Source organism: Procambarus clarkii, chromosome 23 (genome assembly GCF_040958095.1).
Source record: "Procambarus clarkii isolate CNS0578487 chromosome 23, FALCON_Pclarkii_2.0, whole genome shotgun sequence".
NCBI classification, from domain to species: Eukaryota; Metazoa; Arthropoda; class Malacostraca; order Decapoda; family Cambaridae; genus Procambarus; species Procambarus clarkii.
Window position 1 is genome coordinate 22060856 of NC_091172.1, and position 27782 is coordinate 22088637.

A 27782-nucleotide genomic window follows, 5' to 3' on the forward strand; every position below is an offset into this window, starting at 1 on the left:
TGCAGATGTACCTCATATCTTAAAAAAAAAAAAAAAAAAAAAAAAAGTTCCCATCGCTGTTCTCAAGACTATTTTTCCAAACATTCCTATTCAATAGGAGAGAAATTACTGACTTCCAAAGGTCTGAAAGCACCGTCATAGAAAGATATGATTTGCTTAGATCCGAAACCTATGTTTATGGGCAGCACAAAACGTGGACCAGACTGTGCGACACAGTGGTTGCCAGGATCAGGTTGGGTTACCGTTACCTGTGGCAGGTGGCGACAGGTGACGGATCTCCCAATCCTGAGCACTCCAGGTGCAAACTCTGTGAGCAGGAACTGCGGCATGATCTCCCACACTACATCACCGAATGCTCAGTCATTAAGGACCCATATTATACCTGCCGGTATGAGGTACCTGAAACTTTGCCATAACTTTATGCACTTTCGTGTTCCTGAGAATATCTTCATAATCCAGCCAAGTTTACCTGTGCAGGCTAATGATTACATCCACCTGCACGACTAATCAGTAACACGTAGTTAGCCGATGACACACAATAACCCTTCACACATGTTTTAGAGTGGCTGAATAAAAATACCTATGTTAATAATTAATAAAATGGTTTGTGGGGAAAATCAGTACGATACAAGCATGTTATCTCGGGATTATACAAGCACACACACAGGCACGCACACAGAGGCACGCACACAGGCACGTGCACTAGGGGGGGGGCCTGGTAGCCTGGTGGATAGCGCGCAGGACTCGTAATGCTTCGACGTGGGTTCGATTCCCGCACCAGGCAGAAACAAATGGGCAAAGTTTCTTTCACCCTGAATGCCCCTGTTACCTAGCAGTAAATAGGTACCTGGGAGCTAGTCAGCTGTCACGGGCTGCATCCTGGTGTGTGTGTGTGGTGTGGAGAAGAAAAAAAATAGTTAGTAAAAAATTGATTGACAGTTGAGAGGCGGGCCGAAAGAGCAAAGCTTAATCCCCGCAAACACAACTAGGTGAATTCACACATGCACACGCACATAAGGAAGAGCTTTTCCAGTGTTACAGCTGTCAGTAAATGGAATAGGTTAGATGCAGAGATCGTTAAAGCTAACTTGATTAAAAAATATAAATGTAAATGCGATAAAAGCGTGAGACATGAATCATTTTAGTAATGTATGAACGGTCGGAAGGCGAGACCAGGAGTCTAGCTCGACTCTGCAAGCACATCTAGGTAAGTGCCCCCCCCCCACACACACACACATCTCCCTCCCTCCCTGCATTATGTCACAAAATATTATTGTTCTATGGTTTATACTCAATAACCAGCTTATTAAAAGATATTAATTTCCCTGCTGAAACCTTAACATCAATATGCTTACAATCTCCTGTAGACCTGTGTTACTGAGACGGATATAATGGGTTATATCACTGACTCTAGGTGGAGCATTATTTATATTTCTTACGTTCCTTTTCACTTGGGATGGGAGTTCATCTTGACAGTTTGACATAATGTCAAACTAAGAGGTGCCTTTCCCTGAACCTGTCAACATTGTCAGAGGCAGAGGTGGAAGGGAAGGGAACTATCAGGAGAAAGCGCCAATCCATTACGACTGTATAGCTCCTCTGGGAAAGGGTCATGATAAGGATTTGGGATGGGATGGGGAGGGGGGGAGATGGAATGGTGCCCAACCATTTGGACAGTGGTTGGAGTAAATACAAGGTTGCTGAAGCAACCTAATCTATAACCAATTCTACCCACTTCAAGACTCCGCACCAATATAGAAGCATCAAGAAATATGGGCCAATAGGCCCTTTGCAGTTACTTCCATTCTTCTCTGTAACTTCCAAAATATTATACCCATTGTTTCGTGTTCTGTCTTGTGTTCAAAGTTTGTTTTCACCTCATCCAAAACAGTTGTAACATATCACCTCACCCAATTGCAGGTATAAAATCAAAGCTGTTTAAACTCTGTTTAGTGTTTGCAAGTTATAGTTGTGTGTGTGTAAACTAAAGTCTTTGAAAATGTAATAAGTTATTACGAAACGCGTTCAAGTGTCGCGTCAGAAATAAAAATGAATTTTGGAGAATTGATTTTTCAATTACCATCAATAGTGAAAAGAAATATAAGAAATATTGAGAAAATTCGTGTTAGAATGATTAATCTTACTTTTTCGGCCATATTTAATAATATATGTCTTCAGGAAAGACTGCTACCAAAATATATATATATATATATATATATATATATATATATATATATATATATATATATATATATATATATATATATATATATATATATATATATATATATATATATATATATATATATATATATATATGTATATATATATATATATATATATATATATATATATATATATATATATATTGGTAGCAGTCTTTCCTGTAGACATATATTATTAAATATGACCAAAAAAGTAAGATTAATAATTCTAACACGAATTTTCTCTATCTTTCTTACATTTCTTTTCACTGTTGATGGTAATTCAAAGATCAATTCTCCAAAATTCATTTTTATTTCTAGTCTGACGCGATACTTGAGCGCGTTTCGTAAAACTTATTACATTTTCAAAGACTTTAGTTTACAAACACACAACTGAAACTGAATAGAGCTTACACATCTTCGAGGTTTATATCTACATTTGGGTGAGGTGGATGAGGTGAAAAACGGACTTTCAACAATGGGTATTCAATGGGTATTAAATTCCAACACAAGACAGAACACGAAACAATAGGTATTGAATGGGTATTAAATTCAAACACAAGACAGAACTCGAAACAATGGGTATTGAATGGAAGTAATTGTAGAAAGCCTATTGGTCCATATTTCTTGATGCTTCTATATTGGAGCGGAGTCTTGAAGTGGGTAGAATATAGTTGTGCATTAATTGGCTGTTGATTGCTGGTGTTGACTTCTTGATGTGTAGTGCCTCGCAGACGTCAAGCCGCCTGCTATCGCTGTATCTATCGATGATTTCTGTGTTGTTTGCTAAGATTTCTTCTAGTTCTATGTATCAGAAGATTTCTTTCTAGTTCTATGTATCAGAAGATACAACTGACGATTTACTATAAAACCAGAAAAACGGCCAGCCTACTCATGAGAAACTCTCCAGACACAAAGCAGAACGCTTTAAAAGAGACTAACGTCGTCTATGCCTTCAAATGCCCTCTTGGGGACTGTAAGCCTCAAAAAACCCAGTATATAGGCAAGACAACAACATCTCTTTCCAGGCGTTTAACGATGCATAAGCAACAGGGCTCCATTAAGGAACATATAATCTCTTCCCACAAACAAACCATCACCAGATAAATCTTACCAAACAACACAGAAATCATCGATAGATACAGCGATAGCAGGCGGCTTGACGTCTGCGAGGCACTACACATCAAGAAGTCAACAACAGCAATCAACAGCCAATTAATGCACAACTATATTCTACCCACTTCAAGACTCCGCTCCAATATAGAAGCATCAAGAAATATGGACCAATAGGCTTTCTACAATTACTTCCATTCAATACCCATTGTTTCGTGTTCTGTCTTGTGTTGGAATTTAATACCCATTGAATACCCATTGTTGAAAGTTCATTTTTCACCTCATCCACCTCACCCAAATGTAGATATAAACCTCGAAGATGTGAAAGCTCTATTCAGTTTCAGTTGTGTGTTTGTAAACTAAAGTCTTTGAAAATGTAATAAGTTTTACGAAACGCGCTCAAGTGTCGCGTCAGACTAGAAATAAAAATGAATTTTGGAGAATTGATCTTTGAATTACCATCAACAGTGAAAAGAAATGTAAGAAAGATAGAGAAAATTCGTGTTAAAATTATTAATCTTACTTTTTCGGTCATATTTAATAATATATATATATATATATATATATATATATATATATATATATATATATATATATATATATATATATATATATATATAATTTATATGTGTGTGTGTGTGTGTGTGTGTGTGTGTGTGTGTGTGTGTGTGTGTGTGTGTGTGTGTGTGTGTGTGTGTGTGTGTGTGTTTGTGTTACGGACCCGAGTCCATCGTCGGAGCACGGAGCGATGACGACAACGCCATCTGTGAGTCCGCTCCCGAAACCCCATCCAAATGGACGACGCCATGTAGTGATGACGAGAGACGCCGGCAATACGTGCTGGATTCCCGACTTAATTGGCTCGTGGAATAGCCGCTGCTGACCTCTGGTGAGGTGGCGCTTAGACAGCAACACCATCTATGGAGTGAAGAAGTGGACGTTTGTGTCTAAGCTTGTAAGTGAGGTTCCCTAGAGCGTCCCAGTATTAATGACGTATCTGATTACAGAGTCGACCTGGGACTGCTGTGTTGGACGATGGAGCAGTCTACCCAAGGCAGCCAAGGTCTCTTCACGAGTCTGCTTTGAAGAAGCTGTGAGTCACCCCCGGACGAACTCTGTTGAGAGTAATAGCCTGCCTGTGACGTGGCAGTGTCGGGAATCGCCTTATCCGGGGCTGGCTGGTGGAAGAGACTAGCCACTGTGGTGCTTAGTGAGGAGAGTGATTAGCGGGATCACACGAGGCTCCTGCCTAGGGCTCGCAACCCTAGTATCGGTCGTGGAATGGCCTACACAGCGGAGCTGATCGGTACCTGCCAGCTACAGGCTGGATTGTGGTTGAAGGCCTCCACGACGAAGTACCCAGTGGGACTGTGATTTGGCTGGCCTATGGCCAGGGTAGATTCGTCATAGTCATAGTGGATTCATCATGGGCCACGGAAGAAGGAACCAGGGCTACCCAGAGTGAGCATCGTTAAGCATCCAGTGTCTTCGTAGGAAGACGGAACTGTACATAAGTGTAGTAATAATCCCCGTGTGACCTGTTATATATATATATGGTGGTGGTAAATATATTTAAAGGAAAATTTTATAATTTAGCGTACTTATATACCTCCCCTATTGTTTTCATTTGTATTACGGAGCTCACCCCTTGAAAGCCTCTACTAACTTGGGGCTGGATACCCAAAACTCTAATACCATCAGAGAAGAACCCGGTTGCGTCCCAGTAGGGCCGTAACAATATATATATATATATTATATATATATATATATATATATATATATATATATATATATATATATATATATATATATATATATATATATAGTATATATATATATATATATATATATATATATATATATAGAGAGAGAGAGAGAGAGAGAGAGAGAGAGAGAGAGAGAGAGAGAGAGAGAGAGAGAGAGAGAGAGAGAGAGAGAGAGAGAGAGAGAGAGAGAGAGAGAGAGAGAGATAGGTACGCCGCCCCGACGAGCGAGAGAGAGACACCATAACCACTGAGGTTGGTCATAGTATAGTGGTGAGAGCTTCTGTCTCCCGCTCGTCGGGTCGGTGGTTCGAGTCTACTAGTACCCAGCTGAATGAAATATACACAGAACATATATATATAATGTCAGGTCAAGGGCGAGCACTGGCCAATGAAATGACCCCTTTATCCAGTAACCAATCAACACTAAGAAGTGACTCCATCGCTTGGTATTGTTATCAAATACCAACCAATAGGAATGAAGAGCATCCGAGGTGATAACCAATCAGCGAGCAGGCCGCTATGCCCCTATCCTCGACTCTCGACCAATCAAAATTCCACCCTGAAGAAATCCTTGCCCACTCCTGACAAGGCGTATGATAATGAGGTGTTATGAGTTGCGTCAACACATGAGGGCAGGCTGGCGTAACGCGGTGCGGTAAAGGAAGACGGCCGTAATGAGGCTGTAAAATAGTTAGCGTCGGATTGCTGCCAACTAGGTTCTGTCCTCGTCCATTTGCGACACTATCTGTGTCGTGATGTCATATAAGACGTCACTTCCTGGTCCGTGACGTCATGCGACACGTCACTTCCTGGTCGCGGGTTTTATTATATTGCGGACTGTGACGTCACAATTAGTGAAGTAAGTGATCAGTGACGTCATTTGTTCTTAATGTGCTTCATGTGGTGAAGATCTTAGTGACTGTGTTACCTCCACCGTCACACGTCACCTCCTCACAGTATACTGCACGTGACCACCACACAGTATACTGCACGTGACCACCTCACAGTATACTGCTCGTGACCACCACACAGTATACTGCACGTGACCACCTCACAGTATACTGCTCGTGACCACCACACAGTATACTGCACGTGACCACCTCACAGTATACTGCACGTGACCACCACACAGTATACTGCACGTGACCACCACACAGTATACTGCACGTGACCACCACACAGTATACTGCACGTGACCACCACACAGTATACTGCACGTGACCACCACACAGTATACTGCACGTGACCACCACAGTATACTGCACGTGACCACCACAGCATACTGCACGTGACCACCTCACAGTATACTGCACGTGACCACCACACAGTATACTGCACGTGACCACCACACAGTATACTGCACGTGACCACCACAGTATACTGCACGTGACCACCTCACAGTATACTGCACGTGACCACCACAGTATACTGCACGTGACCACCACAGTATACTGCACGTGACCACCTCACAGTATACTGCACGTGACCACCACAGTATACTGCACGTGACCACCACACAGTATACTGCTCGTGACCACCACACAGTATACTGCACGTGACCACCACAGTATACTGCACGTGACCACCACACAGTATACTGCACGTGACTACCACACAGTATACTGCACGTGACCACCACACAGTATACTGCACGTGACTACCACACAGTATACTGCACGTGACCACCACACAGTATACTGCACGTGACCACCACACAGTATACTGCACGTGACCACCACAGTATACTGCACGTGACCACCACACAGTATACTGCACGTGACCACCTCACAGTATACTGCACGTGACCACCTCACAGTATACTGCACGTGACTACCACACAGTATACTGCACGTGACCACCACACAGTATACTGCACGTGACTACCACACAGTATACTGCACGTGACCACCACACAGTATACTGCACGTGACCACCACACAGTATACTGCACGTGACCACCACAGTATACTGCACGTGACCACCACACAGTATACTGCACGTGACCACCACAGTATACTGCACGTGACCACCACACAGTATACTGCACGTGACCACCACACAGTATACTGCACGTGACCACCACACAGTATACTGCACGTGACCACCACACAGTATACTGCACGTGACCACCACACAGTATACTGCACGTGACCACCACACAGTATACTGCACGTGACTACCACACAGTATACTGCACGTGACCACCACACAGTATACTGCACGTGACCACCACACAGTATACTGCACGTGACCACCTCACAGTATACTGCACGTGACCACCACACAGTATACTGCACGTGACCACCACACAGTATACTGCACGTGACCACCACACAGTATACTGCACGTGACCACCACACAGTATACTGCACGTGACCACCACACAGTATACTGCACGTGACCACCACACAGTATACTGCACGTGACCACCACACAGTATACTGCACGTGACCACCACACAGTATACTGCACGTGACCACCACACAGTATACTGCACGTGACCACCACACAGTATACTGCACGTGACCACCACAGTATACTGCACGTGAATAATATAAGACCAGATCCAGTCTACAGTGAACGTATGAATATCAACATGATGTATATACGTATCTACAAACATGCTGAAAATACACGTCTAAGAACATGCTGAAAATAGACGTCTAAGAACATGCTGAAAATACACGTCTAAGAACATGCTGAAAATAGACGTCTAAGAACATGCTGAAAATACACGTTTAAGAACATGATGAAAAATGAAGACTTGTGGCTCAACCCGAGATATTCATAACGAGTATTATAAAGAACACCCTAGACGTAAAGATTATTCACAGTGGTGCCTGGCCAAGAACCCCAGCTCCAGCCTTACAGGAAAGAATAGTTAAGAAAGATTAGTGAATATCCTATCAAGGTTACTAAGGACAAAATATATATCCAGGAAAATGTATGTATAAGGTTAGCAACACTGCCAGCGCTAAGTAGAAACACTGTCTGGGGGGGAGTAGAAACACTGTCTGGGGGGAGTAGAAACACTGTCTGGGGGGAGCAGAAACACTGTCTGGGGGGGGGAGCAGAAACACTGTCTGGGGGGGAGCAGAAACACTGTCTGGGGGGAGCAGAAACACTGTCTGGGGGGGAGCAGAAACACTGTCTGGGGGGGAGCAGAAACACTGTCTGGGGGGGGGGGGGCAGGAACACTATCAGGGGAGCAGATGGGCCTACCCCCCCACTTCTATGGGGCCCACATCTAAAATAACAACCATTAAGTCTATATTATCTGTTAAATTAATAGGTTAAAAACTTCACAAAATGAAAATTAGCAATTCCCTACAGGTCTCAACAATAATTGTAATACAGAAACATTCCATAATACTTAGCATTTATTTAAATATAATACTTCCATCCTGTTTCTTTAAATGCCATCTTGGAGAATTGGTAACACTACTACCTCCCCCCAGCCTGTTAGTCAGGGGTCAAGTGGCGTGGTTGGTAACACTTACAAGGACATCTCTCTCTCAGCACATTAATTATTTTCAAACTTGTTTCTAAGTTTCTTAGACGACACTTGCATCTGAGGAACAAGTCACTTATTGACAAGTTTCACATCGCGCTGTCAACATTACACATCACCAACTCTGTACTCGCGTTTCCTCGAAATATACACAAATTTAAATACATTTGCAAATACACTGACGAGATTCTCTATTAATCATTGAGGCCTACCAGCAACATCAACAAGGATATATGCACTAGGAGATATAGCACTATACCTCTATGTGTATGGACTATAATACAATAAAGTATACTGCCTGGTTGCACAGTATGCTGTTGTTGTTGTCTAAATAACCTCGTGTTGTTGACAGGCATTAAACCCAACACTACGCCACAACCAACATAGGCAACAAGAACTGCCATTCATTCAAACAGAACGAAATCTCAACATAAGCCATATGTCTAGCCAAACCTGTTAATTATACATACATGTTGCTATCATTAGTAGCTACATTTCTCATTATTATACTCAAGATGGTCAAATTTGCATACGGCATATCACCTCACTAACGTTTCTAAGTATTCACAATCCAACATCCAAATTACATAAATTAAAATCAGTTAAGTAATTTTTTTAAAGTCTGACTAATCTAAGAATAACCATTTACTAGACTAGTCGTTACAGAATAACAAACATTGAATTTAAGAAACTAAGTACAATGTAAGAAACTAAGTACAATGTAAGAAACTAAGTACAATGTAAGAAACTAAGTACAATGTAAGAAACTAAGTACAATGTAAGAAACTAAGTACAATGTAAGAAACTAAGTACAATGTAAGAAACTAAGTACAATGTAAGAAACTAAGTACAATGTAAGAAACTAAGCAAGGAACTTTCACAGATGGCAACACATAAGTGAGTGATATACAGAGCTTACACTACGATTCTGTTTTCAGTGAACCTGCCAACAGCTGCCAACAGTGAAGGTCAGGAGGCAGCTGGCAGCAGTGAAGGTCAGGAGGCAGCTGGCCACAGTGAAGGTCAGGAGGCAGCTGGCCACAGTGAAGGTCAGGAGGCAGCTGGCTACAGTGAAGGTCAGGAGGCAGCTGGCTACAGTGAAGGTCAGGAGGCAGCTGGCCACAGTGAAGGTCAGGAGGCAGCTGGCCACAGTGAAGGTCAGGAGGCAGCTGGCTACAGTGAAGGTCAGGAGGCAGCTGGCCACAGTGAAGGTCAGGAGGCAGCTGGCTACAGTGAAGGTCAGGAGGCAGCTGGCTACAGTGAAGGTCAGGAGGCAGCTGGCCACAGTGAAGGTCAGGAGGCAGCTGGCTACAGTGAAGGTCAGGAGGCAGCTGGCCACAGCGAAGGTCAGGAGGCAGCTGGCTACAGTGAAGGTCAGGAGGCAGCTGGCCACAGTGAAGGTCAGGAGGCAGCTGGCTACAGTGAAGGTCAGGAGGCAGCTGGCCACAGTGAAGGTCAGGAGGCAGCTGGCTACAGTGAAGGTCAGGAGGCAGCTGGCCACAGTGAAGGTCAGGAGGCAGCTGGCCACAGTGAAGGTCAGGAGGCAGCTGGCCACAGTGAAGGTCAGGAGGCAGCTGGCCACAGTGAAGGTCAGGAGGCAGCTGGCCACAGTGAAGGTCAGGAGGCAGCTGGCCACAGTGAAGGTCAGGAGGCAGCTGGCCACAGTGAAGATCAGGAGGCAGCTGGCCACAGTGAAGGTCAGGAGGCAGCTGGCCACAGTGAAGGTCAGGAGGCAGCTGGCCACAGTGAAGGTCAGGAGGCAGCTGGCTACAGTGAAGGTCAGGAGGCAGCTGGCCACAGTGAAGGTCAGGAGGCAGCTGGCCACAGTGAAGGTCAGGAGGCAGCTGGCCACAGTGAAGGTCAGGAGGCAGCTGGCTACAGTGAAGGTCAGGAGGCAGCTGGCCACAGTGAAGGTCAGGAGGCAGCTGGCTACAGTGAAGGTCAGGAGGCAGCTGGCCACAGTGAAGGTCAGGAGGCAGCTGGCCACAGTGAAGGTCAGGAGGCAGCTGGCTACAGTGAAGGTCAGGAGGCAGCTGGCCACAGTGAAGGTCAGGAGGCAGCTGGCCACAGTGAAGGTCAGGAGGCAGCTGGCTACAGTGAAGGTCAGGAGGCAGCTGGCTACAGTGAAGGTCAGGAGGTAGCTGGCCACAGTAAATGTCAGGAGGCAGCTGGCCACAGTGAAGGTCAGGAGGCAGCTGGCTACAGTGAAGGTCAGGAGGCAGCTGGCTACAGTGAAGGTCAGGAGGCAGCTGGCCACAGTGAAGGTCAGGAGGCAGCTGGCCACAGTGAAGGTCAGGCAGTAAACAGGAGCCGACAGTGAGGGCCAGCCGGATACAGTGACCTCTCGCACACTGGGTTGGGGTATGTGGTCCGCCCCGTGGTGGGGGTGGAGGGGAAGGTCACAGCTGGTAGGGCTAAAGGTCACCGCTATGGGTGACCTGAGTGGCTGAATGTCAGCTCCATGTCAGGGTTGGGTGTCAGCTCTAGGTCAGGGTTGGGTGTCAGCTCTAGGTCAGGGTTGGGTGTCAGCTCTAGGTCAGGGTTGGGCGTCAGCTCCAGGGCAGCCACGGGAGGCAGCAGCCCCGCACTGGACGATCTTCTTTATGTGACTGGTCGATGGTGTCTCTGTGACGTCAGCGCGGCGCTTTGACGGGGCCCGTGACGTCACTGCCATCGATCCTCACGCTTGCCGCCGCCGCCGCCGCCGCCGCCGCCTGCCACCAGTTGCCGTCGAACGATGACTACGCCGGCAGACACACGCGCAGACTGGGTCGTTGTTGCTGCTTCTGCTGCAGGTGTTGCTGGTATTCATATACCGGTGCCGGGGCTTGTTCTGCTGCTGCAGTGTTTGTTGATGTTTCTGGTACCTGTGTTGCTGTTGAACCTCTTAATGCCACTACACCGGTTGTCTCTCTCTCTGTCTCTCTGTCTGTCTGTCTCTCTCTCTCTCTCTCTCTCTCTCTCTCTCTCTCTCTCTCTCTCTCTCTCTCTCTCTGTTTCCTTCCACTCTACCTCCCAGGCTCCCATATGTCTAATGAAACAGATCAGCATAAAGAAGGAAGATGGACAGGACTCAACACGGGACCACGGAGGGAGGGAGGGAGGGAGCAGGGTGGTGGGAGAGGGTGATAGACAGGAATGAACATGGGAGCAGCCAGGGGGGGGGGGGATGCAGTAGACCAACTGGCGAGCCGTGGGTGGAGAACGATCACTGGTGAATTGAAAGAAATGAATGAAGCGATGAACGTCGTCAAGAGTGAGTCAAGAACACCAACGGAGATGAATGTCGTCCAAAAGATACAAGACACTGACCCCCGTCAGGTGTTAGATATATCTAACCGTCCAACTGGTGGGTCCCAAGTGGACGTGACCTTAATGATCTTTTCATTTTCAGAAAGGTTAAACAGGAACCCAGAAGCCATATGTTTAGCCATAAAGGAAGTCCCACGCAAGAAGCCGTTATTCAGGAAGCTGTAAGGAGCTCCAGCTAACTTTAAGACAGAAGAGAAAAAGTTGTGTCAGGAATTAAGGAAAATAAGGATTAACAAATGAGAGGAAAGCCATCGACAGAGATCCTACACAGTTGTTGTAAACATCAAAGTAACAAAATAAGTAGTACATTCTTTTTAGAGAAACAACGAAAGTATAGCCAGTGCTATAGAGGCAGGGTAGAGGCACAGATGAGGCGCGAGGAACACACTCTCCAGGGTGACAACTCTAGAGGGAAACACAGAATCAGGTCGACTGAACCGCAACACAATCCTAAACACACAACCAGACCCTCCCAGCACCCTTTTACAATCCACCTCACAATCCACCCCCCCAGTGTATCTTGACACCCTCTGGCAGATCCTTCATGCCACACCCAGTGTCTGCCACACCCAGTGTCTGCCACACCTAGTGTCTGCCACACCCAGTGTCTGCCACACCTAGTGTCTGCCACACCCAGTGTCTGCCACACCCAGTGTCTGCCACACCTAGTGTCTGCCACACCCAGTGTCTGCCACACCTAGTGTCTGCACACCCAGTGTCTGCCACACCCAGTGTCTGCCACACCCAGTGTCTGCCACACCCAGTGTCTGCCACACCTAGTGTCTGCCACACCCAGTGTCTGCCACACCCAGTGTCTGCCACACCTAGTGTCTGCCACACCCAGTGTCTGCCACACCCAGTGTCTGCCACACCCAGCTACTGCTAGAGCAGAAAGGGTCAATCTACCGCCTGTGTGGCAAGTATCCTGACTATTACTCATGAGAAACTTCACAACCACAGGATAGTCTGAGGCAAAACAAAAAACCACAGAGGGACACATAACTGGAGAACTAAGCTATCGGAAACCGCAAAATGTAGTTCATAAGCCAACATGTTAAGGGGGATCTAGAGTTATGATCTAATGATCTACTCTAATGTGAGGAACCTGGAGCTTGCGTTGCTGATGGGAGTGAGTGATCACTGTGTACACGTGCCAGTACCTGTCGTAAATATTGAATTGAACTATCAGGGGAAAGCACAAAGCTATTACGATTATATAGCCCTATTAAGGGGTCAGGATAAGGATTTGGGATGGGACGGAGGGATAGGAATGATGCCTAACCACTTGGACGGTCGGTGATTGAACGCCGACCTGCATGAAGCGACACCGTCGCCTAACCGTCCAGCGCAAGTGGTTGGGCCTTATCGTAAACAGAAATAAGGTGTTCAGAGATGGATCTATAAAGAATAAAGAGGCTGGTAGGAGTGAATGGTACCCCCAGGAGCGACTCGGGACACCCGCCAGCTAAATGTGTCAGTAGACAGGAGCCCAATATGTTGCCGTCCAAAAAATATAAAAATGAATGATATAGAGACCCATTATTTAAGCCAGGTTGTGAAGGAAGCAGAGTAATGAGGCACTTGGCCGCGGCCAGGCAACATCAGGGTCAAGAGAACAGCACAGAGTAAATAGAGGAAGCAGAGCGCCAGGCATTAATGCTTCAGAGAAAACGAAAACGACTGAGCAGATAAACGACAAGACGCGACTCGTGCTGCTTCACAGTGCCGTCAGGAGGAAAACAATAGTAAAGGAACATAGAATGATAAGACATACGTGTCAGCGTCTTAACATATTCCAGGAGGTCATTACAATAGAGTATAGGGAAGTATTGAGCGAGACTGAGTTCAACCAAGCAGTACTGGAGTGGTGTTGAAACCACCAAAGATGCGGTAAGGATGCACCTGCTGGAGCTATTATGACTATACAACCAGACAAAATATCCACATGGATACTAAAGAAGTAGCACAAGCCCTACACTTGCCCTTCTTTTTTAAGCATAATACGTTATTCATCAATACAAATAAGAGACTTGCTAATAAGAGACCTACCAGAAAGATGACAGAGAGGTATGATGTGCCAATGTACAAGAAGGGAGACATAAGAGTCACTGAAACATAGACCTGTGTATATTACTTGCACAAGATAGAGAAGATGATAGAGAAGAAGCCCAGTAACAAAGGACCAGCACAGACTCGGGGATGGTAACTCTGGCCTCACAAATGTGATGGCACTACTCTATGACTGGGCGAGATACATCAAGAGAGGCAGACAAGTGTGGATAGACTGCACATTTTGGATTGCCAAAAAGCCTTCGAGACTGTCGAAAGCCTGTGCTTGCTTCCACACAAGCAGGCAAATGTGACAGAGAAGGGTTGGTGTTGATAATGGAGTACCTAAGCAACAGAACACAGCAAGACACGGCGAGAAAAACGTACTCAGAATGGTGAGATGTCACTAGCAGAGTGCCGGTTCTATCTATAGCAATCAGATCTATTCTGTTTCTGATATATGCAAATGACCTACAAATGAGTCTGTCCCTTCTGGGAGGCAAAGAGCAAGAAGCTAAAAGATGATCTCAACAAATTTAAATAATGTTCAACAGATAGCTACTAGAGTTTAACTCAAGTAAGTGCAAGCTAATGAAACTAGAGTCTGCGAACAGGACAGCAAATAGGAGATGAAACAAGTAAAGAATCAGACGTAAAGACTTGGAGACTAACATCACAGCCAACATGTTTCCCAAGCATACATCAAACGTGTATAAAATTTACCTTTATAAATCTGAGACATAAGTAATTAATGAACTATAAACATATGTCAGACCAATCTTTGAATGTGCAGCCCCTGCAGGGAGTGTTTGTTTATTTAAAGACAAAACTGAATTGTATTAAGTGCAGATATATGCCAGCAGACTAGTCTCATGTACACAATCACCTACGGTCACAACTATCCACGTACATCGTCAGCCACGTACACCCCCACCACCACGTACACCCCCACCGACACGTACACCCCCACCACCAAGTACACCCCCACCAACACGTACACCCCCACCACCACGTACACCCCCACCACCAGGTACACCCCCACCAACACGTACACCCCCACCACCACGTACACCCCCACGTACACCCCCACCACCACGTACACCACCACCACCACGTACACCCCCACCACCAGGTACACCCCCACCAACACGTACACCCCCACCACCACGTACACCCCCACCACCACGTACACCACCACCACCACGTACACCCCCACCACCACGTACACCCCCACCACCACGTACACTCCCACCACCACGTACACCCCCACCACCACGTACACCCCCACCACCACGTACACCACCACCACCACGTACACCCCCACCAACACGTACACCCCCACCACCACGAACACCCCCCCACCACCACGAACACCCCCACCACCACCTACACCCCCACCACCAATTGCCCCCCCCCTTACCTCCACCACCGAAATGGCATGAACTAAATATACAGAGAAATAGGAACGGAGGACAACACACACACACTAAAGAGAACCAGAAATAAACATAACGGAGTCAGAAGGGACTTTGTTTCTCTCTCTCTCTCTCTCTCTCTCTCTCTCTCTCTCTCTCTCTCTCTCTCTCTCTCTCTCTCTCTCTCTCTCTCTCTCTCTCTCTCTCTCTCTCTCTCTCTCTCTCCCCCTCTCTCTCCCTCTCTCTGTCTCCCCACCCCAGGAGGGACGCAGAGGGAAGACGACTACACGGAGAGCGTTCAGGAGCACCAAAGGTGTCCCGTGGCACTATAAGAAGAGACAATAAGAGCCCGGGAGCCCGTGGTCAGGCTGAAGAGATAATGTGCAGTTCCCACAGACAACGACACTTATGCCAGCAACCCGAGCTAAAGATTTCAGGAGGTCTTTACAACAGAGTCAGTGTGGAGACCAGAGCTGCGAGACGCAATGCCACCACGCTGAATGACACAGGAGTTCGTTACTCTTAAGAAAGAGTTCAAGAAACACCCGAAGGAATTATATGCAATAAAATCAACAGGACTAGACTTAACATCACTATGGCTGATGAAGAAAGAAGGCTGTATAGACGTTTTTGTCACTCACTAACAGATGTTAGTCAATAAAACACTTGAGATTGGAAACGTTCCATGATATTGGAGCAAGACACACGCGGTCCCCATACTGGGAGAAGTGGAGAGACCTGAGGTACTCAGACCAGCCTCACTGGCAAGTATTACTTGGAAAGTGATGGAAAAGTTATCAAGAGCAGAATCATTGAATATTTGGAGAGAACAGATTTTGTAGCAAATGGACAGCATGGATTTAGAAAGGGAAAGATATGCCTCACAAACTTGATCGAGTTCTATGACAGGATTACTAAAATATGACAGGAAGGGAAGGCAACTATCGGGGGGAAAGCGCCAAGCCATTACGACTATATAACACTAAGGGGTCAGGATAAGGATTTGGGATGGGACGGGGAAAGGAATGGTGCCCTATTACTTTGACGGTCGGAGATTGAACGCTGACCTGCACTCAGCGATACCGTTCCACGTCACAAGGGTGGCGGTGAAGATGGAGAAGCAAGCAGGGATAACTGGGAAGACACAGGACCGAGTAAAGAGACTACCTGAAGGACAGAAAACAGACTCCCAGCCAACGGCTCCCAGTTGAAGAAGGGTAACAAGTGGAGTTCCCAAGGGTCGGTGGTGCTGGGACCACTACTGTTCATAATTGATCTGAATGACCAGCCTAGAGGAGTGAGCTCGTGCACATCAGTGTAGGCAGACATCGCTATCGAGTCATGTACAAGATGAGAAGAACGGCAGACACTTACAAGATGACCTCATCAACTACACAAGTGGACAAACAAACAGCTGCAAGAATTCATTTTCAAAAAGTTTTGAGTTCTGCGGTGATTGTTAGAGCAATACTGGAATATGTAGTATTGGAATATGTACCTCGTGAGAATATAACCACACAAGAACACGTTCCAAGGTTTGCAAGAAGATTAGTGCCAGAGCTAAGAGGACTGAATGTCTTTGTGTATTTGAAGACAAGTGTGGGAGTCTAGCACCCCTAGACTACGAGCCACAGTGCATGGAGCCATAGTGTGAAACTCTGGTTTGGCTTCAGTGGAAGCCTCAGGAACCCTAAAGAATTCAGTCGAGGCGCAGGTTGCAATGCTTTTGCAAGCATGTCGCAGTGTAGTGGTCTAGGGCTTTGCTTGGGAGTACCCGGAGCGCAGGTTCGATTCCTCCTTTTGGCTCCTACTAATTTTCTCAGTGATGCATCACGTCAGTGTGAGTTGTGTGTGTACCAGGCAGTGATTTAGACGCCAAGAAGGGTAAGGAGCCAACAAAATGAATCAGGGATGAAGAACAAATGAGGAATACGAGCAGACTTGAAAAATGGCACAAACAGTTGAGAGAGAGGAAGAAGCAACTCTAGGAACAGAGACTACTAGAGGGTGAGACTGAGACCCGGAGGACCCGGATGTGTCACAATAAATGGGACAAGACGTAACCTCACGCCGGGTGCCGCAGGACGCTGCACGAGTCCTCCGTCACCGGGGACGCTGCACGAGTCCTCCCTCACCGGGGACGCTGCACGAGTCCTCCGTCACCGGTGATCTGACAGTGGTTTGTGTGGTGGAGCCCCCCCCCCCCCCGGCACCACCACCACCAGTACACACAAGTGACACACCACGTGGAACGGTAGCAAATATAAGATATTGTTTACAACACTAAATTAAGACCCCTTAAGGGGAATCTATCTAAACATTCCGTAGACCCATACTGGAATACGCAGCACCGGCATGGAATCCGCACTTTGTGAAACAAAAAACAATAATAGAAAAAAGTACAAATGTTTGCAACACGATTATTACCGGTGCTAAGCGGGTTAAGCTACGAGGATAGGCTAATGGAATTAAATCTCTCATCACTAGTGGATAGAAGAAACATATGGGATATGATCACGACATATAAGATACTGAGGGGGAATAGACACGGTGGACAAGAGTAGCCGCTTCAACACAAGAGAAAGTAGGACAAGAGGACACAGGTGGAAGCTGGACACGTAAATGAACTGAAGGAATGTCAGGAAACACTCGTCCCCAGTACGGGGTGAGTGGTGACCACCAGTAGGGCTGGTCAACACTCGTCCCCAGTACGGGGTGAGTGGTGACCACCAGTAGGGCTGGTCAACACTCGTCCCCAGTACGGGGTGAGTGGTGACCACCAGTAGGGCTGGTCAACACTCGTCCCCAGTACGGGGTGAGTGGTGACCACCAGTACGGCTGGTCAACACTCGTCCCCAGTACGGGGTGAGTGGTGACCACCAGTAGGGCTGGTCAACACTCGTCCCCAGTACGGGGTGAGTGGTGACCACCAGTAGGGCTGGTCAACACTCGTCCCCAGTACGGGGTGAGTGGTGACCACCAGTACGGCTGGTCAACACTCGTCCCCAGTACGGGGTGAGTGGTGACCACCAGTACGGCTGGTCAACACTCGTCCCCAGTACGGGGTGAGTGGTGACCACCAGTACGGCTGGTCAACACTCGTCCCCAGTACGGGGTGAGTGGTGACCACCAGTACGGCTGGTCAACACTCGTCCCCAGTACGGGGTGAGTGGTGACCACCAGTACGGCTGGTCAACACTCGTCCCCAGTACGGGGTGAGTGGTGACCACCAGTACGGCTGGTCAACACTCGTCCCCAGTACGGGGTGAGTGGTGACCACCAGTACGGCTGGTCAACACTCGTCCCCAGTACGGGGCGAGTGGTGACCACCAGTACGGCTGGTCAACACTCGTCCCCAGTACGGGGCGAGTGGTGACCACCAGTACGGCTGGTCAACACTCGTCCCCAGTACGGGGCGAGTGGTGACCACCAGTACGGCTGGTCAACACTCGTCCCCAGTACGGGGCGAGTGGTGACCACCAGTACGGCTGGTCAACACTCGTCCCCAGTACGGGGCGAGTGGTGACCACCAGTACGGCTGGTCAACACTCGTCCCCAGTACGGGGCGAGTGGTGACCACCAGTACGGCTGGTCAACACTCGTCCCCAGTACGGGGCGAGTGGTGACCACCAGTACGGCTGGTCAACACTCGTCCCCAGTACGGGGCGAGTGGTGACCACCAGTACGGCTGGTCAACACTCGTCCCCAGTACGGGGCGAGTGGTGACCACCAGTACGGCTGGTCAACACTCGTCCCCAGTACGGGGCGAGTGGTGACCACCAGTACGGCTGGTCAACACTCGTCCCCAGTACGGGGCGAGTGGTGACCACCAGTACGGCTGGTCAACACTCGTCCCCAGTACGGGGCGAGTGGTGACCACCAGTACGGCTGGTCAACACTCGTCCCCAGTACGGGGCGAGTGGTGACCACCAGTACGGCTGGTCAACACTCGTCCCCAGTACGGGGCGAGTGGTGACCACCAGTACGGCTGGTCAACACTCGTCCCCAGTACGGGGCGAGTGGTGACCACCAGTACGGCTGGTCAACACTCGTCCCCAGTACGGGGCGAGTGGTGACCACCAGTACGGCTGGTCAACACTCGTCCCCAGTACGGGGCGAGTGGTGACCACCAGTACGGCTGGTCAACACTCGTCCCCAGTACGGGGCGAGTGCTGGCCACCAGTACGGCTGGTCAACACTCGTCCCCAGTACGGGGCGAGTGGTGACCACCAGTACGGCTGGTCAACACTCGTCCCCAGTACGGGGCGAGTGCTGGCCACCAGTACGGCTGGTCAACACTCGTCCCCAGTACGGGGCGAGTGCTGGCCACCAGTACGGCTGGTCAACACTCGTCCCCAGTACGGGGCGAGTGCTGGCCACCAGTACGGCTGGTCAACACTCGTCCCCAGTACGGGGTGAGTGCTGGCCACCAGTACGGCTGGTCAACACTCGTCCCCAGTACGGGGTGAGTGCTGGCCACCAGTACGGCTGGTCAACAAGTGGGATGCACTGAAAGCAGAAGTTGTGGAAGCCACCTCCATCTACAGCTTTGAGGCCAGACTCGACAACAAATTTGAACGTCAGAATAGATAGATTATAACTCAACGGTGTTACGGAATGCCTTATCGTGTTAATGCGTCGCATAAAAAATTGCACTGTTATTTAATAGTAATACTTCAATATTACAGGGAGAACAAGGTTAACGACCGTGAAGGTCGTTAACGGTCAGCACGGTGTGGCTCGTCCGGTGGCGGGAATTCTGTTAGCCAATAAGAATCACCGGGCGAGGCAATGAGTGCTGGTCGGAGCACGAACTGAACAGTACTCTACTCACTCCCATGTGGTCGACATGTCGTCGTCGTGTGTGTGTATGTGAGCAGTTTGCCCCCAGGTGTGACAGCGTGCCCCACACCTCCAGCGACACGGACCTTAGGACGTAGTGGCATGGTCCACTCCGTATGACGTCTTTGAAGTCTACCGCTGTTCTGGGTTATTGAACCCAGTCCGTAAAGTAGATGGTCCTTAAGAACTGAATCGACTGACGAGTGGCGGCCATCTAATTGGCATATACATAAGGTTTTGGTGTATATATTACTGTACATACAAGTACAGTGTCTTTGTACTCACCTATTTGTACTCGCCTATTTATGCTTGCGGGGGTTGAGCTTTGGCTCTTTGGTCCCGCCTCTCAACTGTCAATCAACTGGTGTACAGATTCCTGAGCCTACTGGGCTCTATCATATCTACATTTGAAACTGTGTATGGAGTCAGCCTCCACCACATCACTGCCTAATGCATTCCATCCGTTAACTACTCTGACACTGAAAAAGTTCCTTCTAACGTCTCTGTGGCTCATGTGAGTACTCAGCTTCCACCTGTGTCCCCTTGTTCGCGTCCCACCAGTGTTGAATAGTTCATCCTTGTTTACGCGGTCGATTCCTCTGAGGATTTTGTAGGTTGTGACCATGTCTCCCCTTACTCTTCCTGTCTTCCAGGAGGTAAGAGGAGTGAAACAGAGATGGAGAAACTAAGAGAGAGGAAGGGGGGGGAGGAGATGGGACATGAGAGACTTGATAAGAAGAATTTAAGAGGAAGGAGGAGAGGAAGGAGGAGGAGGAGAGGAGGGAGGAGTGAGAGGAGGGGGGGGGGGTGGTGAGCCCCCCCTCTCACCATGCAGCAAAAGAGAGCGAATCGTTAGAGAGCGCCTTCCCCCCTCCCTCTACACTCTCTCCCTCCCTCTCCCTTCTCTCTCTCTCTCCCTTTCTCTCCCACAGTAACACATTACCTCTTCTCTCATTCATTCCTAATTTTCCTCTCATCATTACCCGATTTTTCACCATTCTATCCTCCCCCCCACTCATCCCCCCCACCAAGATCACCAGCGCCCCCACCCCCCCAGACCTGTGAATGAACGCCTCCCCCCCCCCTGACTGCACCAGATCCATGAATGAAGGTTCCCTCAATGAAGTGTGACGTCACGGGGGAAACTGTCTCGTCTAGGCTCCCTATTGGTCGCTGGTGTTTGCGAATGAAAGGGGCGGTGTTGTGAGCAGAATGTGCCAGAGGTTCCTGGGGGAGGGAGGGGGGGGAGAGGGGGAGGTAGGGGAGAGAACGAGAGAAACAAGGAAAGAGACAGAGACTGCGAGAGACAGAGACTGCGACAGACAGAGACTGCGAGAACAAAGACAGCCAGCGACAGAGACAGCCAGAGACAGAGAGTCAACGAGAGACACAGACTGCCAGAGACAGACAGTTAGAGACAGACAGAGAGACAGCAAGAGCGAGAGAGAGAGACAGCGAGAGCGAGAGAGCGTGAGAGAGGGAGAGCGAGAGAGGGAGAGCGAGAGAGAAAGCGGGAGAGAGAGAGAGGGAGGGAGGGAGAACAAAAGAGAGAGAGAGAGAGCGTGAGAGCCAGAGAGAGAGAGAGAGAGAGAGAGAGAGAGAGAGAGAGAGCGAGAGAGAGAGAGAGAGAGAGAGAGAGAGAGAGAGAGAGCGAGAGAGAGAGAGAGAGCCAAGCATCACGGCTCACCGTTAAGAAGATATCTGGCAGCTCAAGAAGCTTAACATAATAATAATTCTCACTCATTCTTGCCACGAAGCTCTGGATGATGGCGATGACGATGATGGTCATGTTGAGGGTAATATGATGAGTATGGTGTTGATAATGACTATGATGGTCATGTTGAGGTAATATGATGAGTATGGTGTTGATAATGACTATGATGGTCATGATGAGTATGGTGTTGATAATGACTATGATGGTCATGATGAGTATGGTGTTGATAATGACTATGATGGTCATGGTGAGGGTAATATGATGAGTATGGTGTTGATAATGACTATGATGATCATGTTGAGGTAATATGATGAGTATGGTGTTGATAATGACTATGATGGTCATGATGAGTATGGTGTTGATAATGACTATGATGGTCATGGTGAGGGTAATATGATGAGTATGGTGTTGATAATGACTATGATGGTCATGTTGAGGTAATATGATGAGTATGGTGTTGATAATAACTATGATGGTCATGGTGAGGGTAATATGATGAGTATGGTGTTGATAATGACTATGATGGTCATGGTGAGGGTAATATGATGAGTATGGTGTTGATAATGACTATGATGGTCATGGTGAGGATAATATGATGAGTATGGTGTTGATAATGACTATGATGGTCATGGTGAGGGTAATATGATGAGTATGGTGTTGATAATGACTATGATGGCCATGTCAATGATGATCGATGATAACAGGTGATGAGTGATGACATTGGTGCGTCTTAATTGGCACCGGAGAGTTAACTAGCCACTGGCACCGTCACCAGGAAGTACACAGAGAAGTACATGCACAAAAACCTAGTCTTGGTCAAGAAGCCTTTAGTTTCTTTATGGGCATCTCTTCCCCGAACAAAATCTTGCACTAGGCCCAGTGATGACCTCGGCTCTACTGCAGATTGGTCTTGCATTAGAAATCAGCCCTGAAGAATTGGCTGGTTCAGTCTAACAAATATCCTACCAGAGTCACGTACTCAAGCAAGAAATCATCCCCGGGCGTAAAGGAACCATGAGCTGCGGTCACCACCTCTGTGGGTCCTGCACTAATACACTCGTGTTCTGAGCCAACCATTCTCACACCTAGATTCATTTACACACACCCAACAAGGGGGGACACAGGTGGAGACTGAGTACCCACATGAGCCACAGGGACGTTAGAAGGAACTTTTTCAGTGTCAGAGTAGTTAACAGGTGAATTGCATTAGGCAGTGATGTGGTGGAGGCTGACTCCATACACAGTTTCAAATGTAGATATGATAGAGCCCAGTAGGCTCAGGAACCTGTACACCAGTTGAGAGGCGGGACCAAAGAGCCAAAGCTCTACCCCCGCAAGCACAGGTAGGTGAGTACTAAGCTACCCCACCACAGCTATAAGCTCACAGTTGGCAGCTCCTAGGACGCTACACGGCAACTTGTTCCACAAATCTACAAACCTATTTCTGAACCAAAGTTTGTTTATTTTCATTTTATAAATCCCAAACTTATTCAACTTCAATCCCCTTGTTTCGAGTTCTATTTTGGATTGATATTTTTAGCGCAGTATTTATATCCCCCTGGTTGAGCCCCCTGTGTGTTAGCCACAGTCCCCTCACGTGTATAATAGTGCACATAATACACTACAACACTGCAGTTGCTTATGTTTAAAAATGTATTAATAAGGGTTAATGTGCTTATTTTATCCTGTTTCCCGTTTGTAATGAACTGGAACTGTTTTTGTTGGATTTCGTTGGTTTAAATTAGGTTAGTTTTATTTTGTATTAAGGCCAGCAAGGGCGAGGCTGTCACCTGCTGGTGTGTATGGATCAACCCGGCTATTGTGGGTCGCAACACCAGAGGCAGATGTATGGCACCACCACCACCATCACCAGTACCACCACCAGTACCACCACCAGTACCACCACCACCATCACCACCACCATCACCACCACCAGTTTCACCACCATCATCACCACCAGTTTCACCACCACCACCATCACCACCACCAGTTTCACCACCATCATCACCACCAGATTCACCACCACCACCACCACCACCAGTACCACCACCACCACCACCAGTACCACCACCACCAGTACCACCACCACCAGTACCACCACCACCACCACCAGTACCACCACCACCACCAGTACCACCACCACCACCAGCATCACCACCACCACCAGTACCACCACCACCAGTACCACCACCACCATCACCACCATCACCACCACCATCACCATCACCACCACCAGTTTCACCACCATCATCACCACCAGTTTCACCACCACCACCATCACCACCACCAGTTTCACCACCATCATCACCACCAGATTCACCACCACCACCACCACCAGTACCACCACCACCAGTACCACCACCACCACCACCACCAGTACCACCACCACCACCAGTACCACCACCACCACCAGTACCACCACCACCACCAGCATCACCACCACCACCACCACCAGTACCACCACCACCACCAGTACCACCACCACCAGTACCACCACCACCAGTACCACCACCACCACCACCAGTACCACCACCACCACCAGTACCACCACCACCACCAGCATCACCACCACCACCAGTACCACCACCACCAGTACCACCACCACCATCACCACCATCACCACCACCATCACCATCACCACCACCAGTTTCACCACCATCATCACCACCAGTTTCACCACCACCACCATCACCACCACCAGTTTCACCACCATCATCACCACCAGATTCACCACCACCACCACCACCAGTACCACCACCACCAGTACCACCACCACCACCACCACCAGTACCACCACCACCACCAGTACCACCACCACCACCAGTACCACCACCACCACCAGCATCACCACCACCACCACCACCAGTACCACCACCACCACCAGTACCAGCAGTACCACCACCACCAGCAGTACCACCACCACCACCATCACCACCACCACCAGTACCACCACCACCACCAGTACCACCACCACCACCACCAGTACCACCACCACCACCACCAGTACCACCACCACCATTACCACCACCACCATCACCACCATTACCACCACCACCATCACCACCACCACCACCAGTACCACCACCACCACCACCAGTACCACCACCACCACCACCACCATCACCACCACCACCACCACCACCACCATCACCACCACCATCACCACCCCCCCCTCTCCATGTACCTCATGACCTCCCAAAATTCAGGCTGTGAGCAACATTGATCTCTGACGGTCAGGTGTTGTTGCTGCTGCTGCTGCTGCTGTTTCTGCTGCTGTTTCTGCTGTTCTTTCCCGTGTTGCAGCTGTTGTTGATCATGCTGCAGGCAGCACAACCCCTGGAGTCGTGTCACAACCACTAACAACACATCAAGGTAACCACACAAACCACTACCCATACTAGTCTCAACCCTAAAAGAGAGAGAAGAAACACATGGGATATGATTACAACATACAAGATACCGAGGGGGAAATGACCAGGCGAGCAAGGACAGCCTCTTTAATGAGAGAAAGTGGGTCATGAGGACGTAGGAGGAAGCTGAAAATATAGTCGAGTTGAAGGAGAGTCAGGAAATACCCGTAGCCAGAACGAGTGGTCAACTGGTGGAATGTAGCTAAAGCAGAAGGTGTGGAAGCCACCTCCATCCACACCTGTAACAGATACAACTGAGGCCAGGAGGCGGGGTCTCGAGAGCTTGACCTCCCTTTCTCCCCAACCCCCCCTTCCCGAGGGCACTGTTAGGTAAGTTGTGATAGGGAACTCCCCCCTCACCCCCCCCTGTCACCATCTACCACCACCACAACCACCTGACCACGCCCCCCCACCACCACCTGACCACGCCCCCCCACCACCACCTGACCACGCCCCCCCACCACCACCTGACCACGCCCCCCCCCCACCACCACCACCTGACCTCGCCCCCCCCCCACCACCTGACCTCGCCCACCACCACCTGACCACGCCCCCACCACCACCACCTGACCACGCCCCCCCCCCCAACCACCACCTGACCACGCCCCCCCCCAACCACCACCTGACCTCGCCCCCCCCCCCCACCACCTGACCTCGCCCCCCCCCCCCACCACCACCTGACCACGCCCCCACCACCACCACCTGACCACGCCCCCCCCCCCCAACCACCACCTGAACACGGAACAAGATAACATTTTCCAGACACGGAAACCATCCATAATCGATATGCAAATATTGTATATCTCTCTCAACACTCTCTCTCTCTCTCTCTCTCACACGCACACACACTAGGGGGTCACAGGTGGAAACTGAGTACCCACAAGAGCCACAGAGACGTTAGAAAGAACTTTGTCAGTGTCAGAGTAGTTAACAGGTGGAATGCATTAGGAAGTGATGTGGTGGAGGCTGACTCCATACACAGTTTCAAGTGTAGATATGATAGAGCCCAATAGGCTCAGGAACCTGTACACCAGTTGATTGACAGTTGAGAGGTGGGACCAAAGAGCCGAAACCCAACCCTCGCAAGCACAACTAGGTGAGGACCAGAAGCGAAGATATATTCCAGCATCATAAACACGACAAACATTAGCGAGACAACATCAGCAGCATACGTCAACCTGGACCTCCTCCTCCAGGTAGCCTTCAGCACACTGACAAAGAGTCCCTGTAGGACCTGTATGTAACCAACGTGAGACACGCTGTTAAGTATGCAACCCCGGCATGGCAGCTCCAGAGATAAGCAACAATGCTTCCCTCTGAGCCAGGGTACCGAGCTATGCAGAAAGACTAAAGATATCTTGGCTTTACCACACTGGAAGGAGGAATATGGGAGGCATGATAACGACATAAAGGATACTTATGAAAGTTTTCCAATGATAATAAAAACATGAGGCTGGTCCAAGAGCTGACGCTCGACCGTATAAACACATCTAGATAACTAATTGCAGACGAGAACACACACAATGAAAAACAGAGGAAGAGGAGGTGAGGGAGAAGGAAATAAGCAAAACAAATACCAGAGATTAATGAAGGATAAGGAAGCCTCCGAGACCGCGAGGACCCAGATGCAGTGAGAAACAGAATCACAAGAGCAATAGAGACAAATAATGAGAGACGAGACATACGTGGTAGAGAGATGAGGGAGAGGTGGTGAGAGGGGGGGGGGAGAGGTGTGAGAGGGGAGGGGGAGAGCTGTGAGAGGGGGGAGTGAGAGTTACTGAGCGAAAGGAATGAGTGTTATGAGTAGGATGGAAGAGGGAAAGACAAAAAGAGAGAGAGAAAGAGAAAAAGAGAGAGAGAGAGAGAGAGAGTGCGGGGGCGACTTTACAACCTGTGGCTCCTCCGTGCTTCCAGGAAGGTCTCCCAGACAGGGCCAACCCGCTTCCAGAACTGGCCCCGGTTCCTGGAAACCCGAAGGTCAAGGATTTAGTGGAAAACGACACGAGAGAGAGAGAGTGAAAAAAGAGAAAAGGAGAGAGGGGGTCCGAGAGAGAGAGAGAGACGGGGGGGGGGGTCCGAGAGAGAGAGCGAGGAGGGGTATATGACTTAGAGAGAGGGAGGGAGAGAGGGTGGGAGGGAGGGAATGGGAGGTAAAAGTCTGGTGGGAGGGAGGGAGAGAAGGGAAAGGGCTTGGTGGAAGAGATCATATAACCGTGTGAGTCACCAACATTACCTGACCCTGAACCAGTAGCACTTACAATAACCATTTACTGTAAAGTATCAGTGTGTAGTGATGGACCACCAAAAAGTTCACTTCTGCATTTTTTATTTTACAGTCAGGGGGCAAAAACAAAGCCAAAGTTACATATATCTAGGCCTAGCATAGCTAATATATATACTATATTACGCCTAAGAATTACTGGGACAGGTTAGGTTATATTAGGTA